Source organism: Schistocerca americana, chromosome 5 (genome assembly GCF_021461395.2).
Source record: "Schistocerca americana isolate TAMUIC-IGC-003095 chromosome 5, iqSchAmer2.1, whole genome shotgun sequence".
NCBI classification, from domain to species: domain Eukaryota; kingdom Metazoa; phylum Arthropoda; class Insecta; order Orthoptera; family Acrididae; genus Schistocerca; species Schistocerca americana.
Genome location: NC_060123.1, coordinates 143,056,368 through 143,062,401, shown reverse-complemented (window position 1 = coordinate 143,062,401; position 6,034 = coordinate 143,056,368). Strand labels below are relative to the sequence as shown.

General features: G+C 43.0%; 1 non-coding gene across 1 annotated transcript; it reads right to left on the bottom strand.

Moving 5' to 3' along the window:
• Positions 1–519: 519 nt before the first annotated feature.
• LOC124617267 lies at positions 520–626 on the bottom strand. Its single transcript, XR_006980021.1, has one exon. It is a non-coding gene; the product is annotated as a U6 spliceosomal RNA (small nuclear RNA).
• Between the last annotated feature and the right edge of the window lie 5,408 nt (positions 627–6,034).

The window sequence follows — 6,034 nt, the reverse complement described above, 5'->3', positions numbered from 1 at the left end:
GTTTGCTACAGGGGTTTTTGCTCCACGTTTCCTCGCCTGATGTATACCTTCCTCACGACCCCTTGTATAGAATTATCGGAGCTATTAACTGACCGTTGGTTCGTTACGTCATCACCTCTCCTCTCCTTGCCGGCCAAATATAGGTAGTGATGATTCCTTTTACCGCTTGGATTCGAACGGGCTACTTCGAATTAAGCGCCAACGTGCAGCCGAGCCTTCGCTATCGTGGCTGCGGGGGTGGGTATTGTTATAATAATAATAATAATAATAATTTTGTTTGGCTCAATGGCCTGATACACGTCTCTCAATTGGACGCCACTGCGGTGACTGGCGGGTCTCTAACCTATCCTAGTAATCCTACCGGAGATAGAAAAAAATCTTTGGTTCGACCGGAATTCGAATCTGCGCCCATTTGCTTTTACACCGTTTTCAATATCATTTTCGTATTTTTTCTGTTTTTTTTAAATTTTTTTTCGTCTTTTTTCTCTTTTGTTTTATTTTCTTTGTTTCTTACGTTTTAAAAATGTGGAGCGCTTCACGATTTTTCGTGACATCCTCGCGCAGAGGCAGTGCCAATATTCTCTGTATCGTTCCTATTTTAGTGTATGTGCTGTCGAAGCAAGTACATTTCTAGATCACAAGGCCTGTAATAGGTTCTCCATTTCGTCAACAGATGGCACTGCTAGCTTCAGACGGTATGGAAAGGGGGTAGTACTCAATAGGTTCTCCATTTCGTCGACAGATGGCAGTGCTTGTTTCAGAAGGTGTGGAAAAGGTATTTAGGGTTTGTGCTAGAGAGCGCGCAACGTCACGGCCTCGTCATTTAGAAGAGGCGGAAGGTCGTAACGAACACACGATTTAAGCAGTGTTTCGTGACAATTACGGGAGCTCGAAGTCGAAGATAACTGCATACAGAAAGATCCAGAACGCAAGTAGGCTGCAAGGTCTGCACAGTAGTACTGTTTTCTTTTTCCCTTTTTCCCCAAATTAGATCGCATATCTATTTTATTAAATCGAATAGTCCGCCCCGGCAGCTACGTAGTCAGTGCGGCAGTTTGCTAACCGAAGGAGCCCTGTTCGATTCCCGGCTGAGGTTGCGGCTTTCTCGGATTGGGAATTGGGTGCTGTGTTGTCCTTACGCTCGCATCGTCATAACTGACATTCCACTGTTGAGATCAATGCATAGGCAGAGCCAATAAACTAAAAAAAAAAGAAATATTAAATCGATTACTGAAAATGTATGTCAAGTGCAGATAAAAAAAGGGCAGATATAGTAGACCTACGTGATGTTCTGGTTTGGATCATAGGCGTTATTGGACCCTAATATCGTGGCAGACGACGGATTCTAATAGAATAGGCGACAGCTGCCGCCTTCCTCACTCAGAGTATTGAATTAAACGCAGCCTTATCCGATTTTTTGATGATAGATTTATTTATTTATTTATTTATTTTAATCAGAGCTTGTGTTGCGGCGAAATTAATAGCAAACATTATTACAAAAGTGGTTCAAATGGCTCTGAGCACTATGGGACTCAACTTCTGAGGTCATCAGTCCCCTAGAACTTAGAACTACTTCAAGCTAACTAACCCAAGCACATCACGCACATCCATGCCCGAGGCGGGACTCGATCCTGCGACCGTAGCGGTCGCGCGGTTCCAGACTGTAGCGCCTAGAACCTCTCGGCAAAATATTATTACAGCTTACGTGAAGAAATACAGGAAACACGCACTAATTTATCAATTTCTCTTAGGGGTCTAATAAAGTTCTATGTCTCTGAAAAACACAGACTTAACACGATGATCAGTGCGAGCTGTCCGTTCTGTTGCGCAGTGGGCGGTCTGGTAATTGTTAACAATGAATTAGCACGACTGTTAAAGGAACAGAGTACTCTCATCACACACACCCATGCACACGCACACACACAACACACACACACACACACACACACATACACACACACACATGTAACCGGACGAGCAATAGAGATGAGTGCATAAGAACGCCTGTTTGAATGCAGCCACATTAAGAAGGCAAAACCCTATTCCGGGGTAACCATTGCAATCACGAGGCAGCAGAACGTTCTTCAACAGTGCAGCGCAAAACAATATGTATGTGATCAGTCGATTGAGTGTTGTTATTGGTATCACAACGAGTTGTATCGACTGTTCACTGTTAAAGAGTATTGTAAATAGGCAGTAACTAATTCCTTGCAGTGTAAATACGGTGTAGCCTCCTTGTTTTAAAAGGCTGTGTGCGTACGTGTTTGGATTTCTGGCAAAAGTAATCTGAGGTCATAAGTATATTTCTAGTGAAGCTCTAATCAATAGCAAAAAACTAAATTTTGACTATTTCCCCCAATTCTTTGCTTTCGGTTTTGGGATTTTCTTCTTTCGCGGACATTCTTTAATAAATTTGCAAGTGTATTTTGCGTTACTTTTCCTCCAGCTTTAATAATTTCTATAGAAACACTGTCATCCTCATGTGCGTTTCTTTTCCTCACATCTCTGGCTTTAAACCATTACTTCTAGAGTATTGTTACTAGCTGTGTGGGTAGTGACTTACGCCAAGTTAAAATTAATTTCTGTCAGATGTCGCAGTGAGCCGAAAAAGCTGTAGAGAGTACAAAATTTTAAACACTGTCATGTACAACAGAGGCGTAACCAGTTGAATTTTATCCGTGTGTGGGCACAAAAGAAAAACTCAACTCATGTCGCAATTGAAGACACCACCCGCGTATAACAATGATGAATCCAAAATTAAGTGTACGTATAATCGCTACCTGTCGTTCATCCTCTGTTGATTTCAGTTTCACTATGTACTGCATTTCGTGCCATGAAAACGTGGTGATCTACAGTCAGATGTATCCATCTCATATTTTTAGCGTAATGCTGAACAGTATTTTACCTCAAACTCTCACGCGAACTAACCTTTACCACGTTGCTGCCAATGGAACCTGTAGCCTACTCTCTCTTTCTTACGAGAGACACGTCATACCTTTTGAAGTCATTAAAAACAAAGCATTTTAAAATTAAGCCTAGCGAAAAGGGAAACTAAATTGATGTAAATAATTCGGCAAAGTAAGCCGAGGCTAATATGTTATCACGGCAGCTACACATACGGAAATGAGTTATCTCTACCCTCGAATCAAAGGATAATTATGTATTTCCAGTTACTTCTTCTATTGTAATTCATGAAGTACTTGTCCTCAGTAAAATACATAACGATCTGCGTACTATCAAACTAATTAAATTGCAAATATATTACTTCAGCTTCCCGATGACAGTACAGTAAATTACACGCAGATGCAGTTTTCAGAACGGTCATATTCATTGTGAATGAGATATAACCTAAGGAAAATATTACATATCGTTTTAAAAGCGGTTGCTTAACCAAAAATATTATTGAAATAAAACGGAGTACATGAGATAAATGTCACACGTTATTTTTCGGATGAGCGACATATAATCAGCCACGAAGGTACTTTTTCGTCGTGTTTTACTGTCCAATTCGTACAGTTATTATCATGAAACGTTCATCTGGGAACGAGAAAACATTCTTTTGAGAGCGAACAATATCGATTTGCAAGTGCCGCGGAACCAACTCATAATGAAAGGAACAGATGGCACTAGCAACGAGAACTGCGCCGAGTTCTCGTTCTCTCTCAAAGATGGCAGGAGAATGCATTCAACGGCGCAGACTGACATTGCGTTAAAAGATTTAGAGGACGCACGCATTGTTGATATACTGCGTAACCATCACGTAGTGGAGCACAAATAGGAATAAAGAAACACGTGTCACAAAGCGTAGGAAAAAATCAAGTATGCGGCATAGCTATTAATTTTTTAGCAGCAATGACCAGACACGCAAACTCGCCTGACATTTCCTTCCAATCAGCTCTGTCGGTACAATATTAATGAACAGAGGGAGCTTGTTGATAGGGTTTTGAATTATTAGCCGCGCGTGATCCTTGACTGACAGCTTCTTCGGCCGCGCTAGCCGTCCGAAGCGAATCAAATTAACTTCATCGGATTTCAGTACGCACCCTCGCTGAATTTATTATGGCTGACATTTGTAGCAGCACATGCATGCGTATGTCTCAAAGTTACATGCGGGGCTTGTCAAGGATGGTTCTTCCCAGGGGGGCTCACGGACGTGAGCGGCATGAAACTGTTGCGTGGAATATATCTGAGTTTCAGCTATTTAAGCACGTACGTGGTTAGAAAGCAAAACTTTACGAACGTGTGAGCGCAGTGATGCGCTTGTGATTGAGGGATGTTGTCCTTTCAGAGAGAGGACGTCATCGTTTGAATTTTTTTAACAATTGACTTCAGAGGAGTTAGTTTTTTATGTAAAGTGCATAAGCAGCATAAGGAATGTCATGTTAATTTTATTACAAAATGGCTCTGAGCACTATTGGACTCAACATCTGAGATCATCAGTCCCCTAGAACTTAGAACTACTTAAACCTAACTAACCTAAAGACATCACACACATCCATGCCCGGGGCAGGATTCGAACCTGCGACAGTAGCGGTCGCGCGGTTCCAGACAATTTTATTACAGAAGAAGACTTCATAGAGACTTTAATGATATCAGTTTTCGAATCCGCGTTTTCCAAAATAATAGCTCGTTTTAGCATGATGCTTTACGAGAATACAGACTACAACGCGATGACAATTCACTGTGGGTGCAACAGCGTTCGATAATGTTTGTCTGCCACTAAGCACTTACAGTGTTTGCAAAACCACAACGCGGAAATAAAACACGGTTGTTCTGAAGTAGGAATTGTTGTATCGTGCGATGTACGAGTGTGCAACCAACTTGCTTATAATAAAAACATCATTTTAGGAAATTACTTCGTAAAGTTATTTGTCTCGATGTCTACATTACGGTTCTAGTCCTCGCAGCACCGTGCTAAGTTCATTGTTGTTGTTTTCATTAAGCTTTATAGAAGTTCTTTCGCTGGAAATTCATTGTGTTTTTTGGTTTCCTCACTTTCCCTTCTGCCCAGAGAGGGCGTACAGTTGTAAGGCAATGGACAACGGTTCACATATATGGCCGTCCGACCATCCAGATTGAGAGTTTCCGTATTTTGCCTAGGCCGTTTAAGGGAAATGCAAGGCTGTTTCCTGTGAAAATACACGGCCGATTTCTATCCCCCATCGCTAGCTTGTGCTCTGTCCCGAGTGACCTCGTCATGGCTCAAATGGTTCAAATGGCTCTGAGCACTATGGGACTTAACATCTGAGGTCATCAGTCCCCTAGAACTTAGAACTACTTAAACCTAACTAACCTAAGGACATCACACACATCCATGCCCGAGGCAGGATTCGAACCTGCGACCGTAGCAGTCGCGCGGTTCCGGACTGAGCGCCTAGAACCGCTAGACCACCGCGGCCGGCCTCGTCATGGACTAGACATTTAATCCTAATCTTCCTTCCTGTTCTGGCACAACGGCCTAATACGCAAACTCAGTGACGCAGGGTTCCCCGACGGGCTCGTACGTTTCGTACACTCATATCTCACGGACAGGAGTTTCAACACCGACGTGCTGGGCAAACAATCGACACGACATGGTATACAGGCAGGAGTACCCCAAGGAAGTATCCTAGGGCCCTTACTGTTTAACCTCTACATTAACGACGTCCCAGCTACACATAACACGACGGTAGCAATCTACGCGGATGACACTGCCATCCTTGCGCAAGATTGGAAGCAGTCTAACGTTAACTCACGACTACAGACTGCACTCAGAACGGTGGAGCCTTGGCTGGTGAAATGGCGTGTTAGAGTAAACGTCGACAAGTGCGAGGCCGTTCTGTTCACTAGAAGACCGAAGCAACTGCGCAAACATCAGCACTGCAACCCAATAACACTACACACACGCCCAATACGTTTCCGCGAGAAGGTCAAATACCTCGGTGTCTGGCTGGACAGGAAACTACTCTGGGGGGACCACATTCAACACGTGACCAACAAAGCTAACGCGAGGCTCAAACAACTCTACCCTATGCTTAACAGACGTAGCACACTA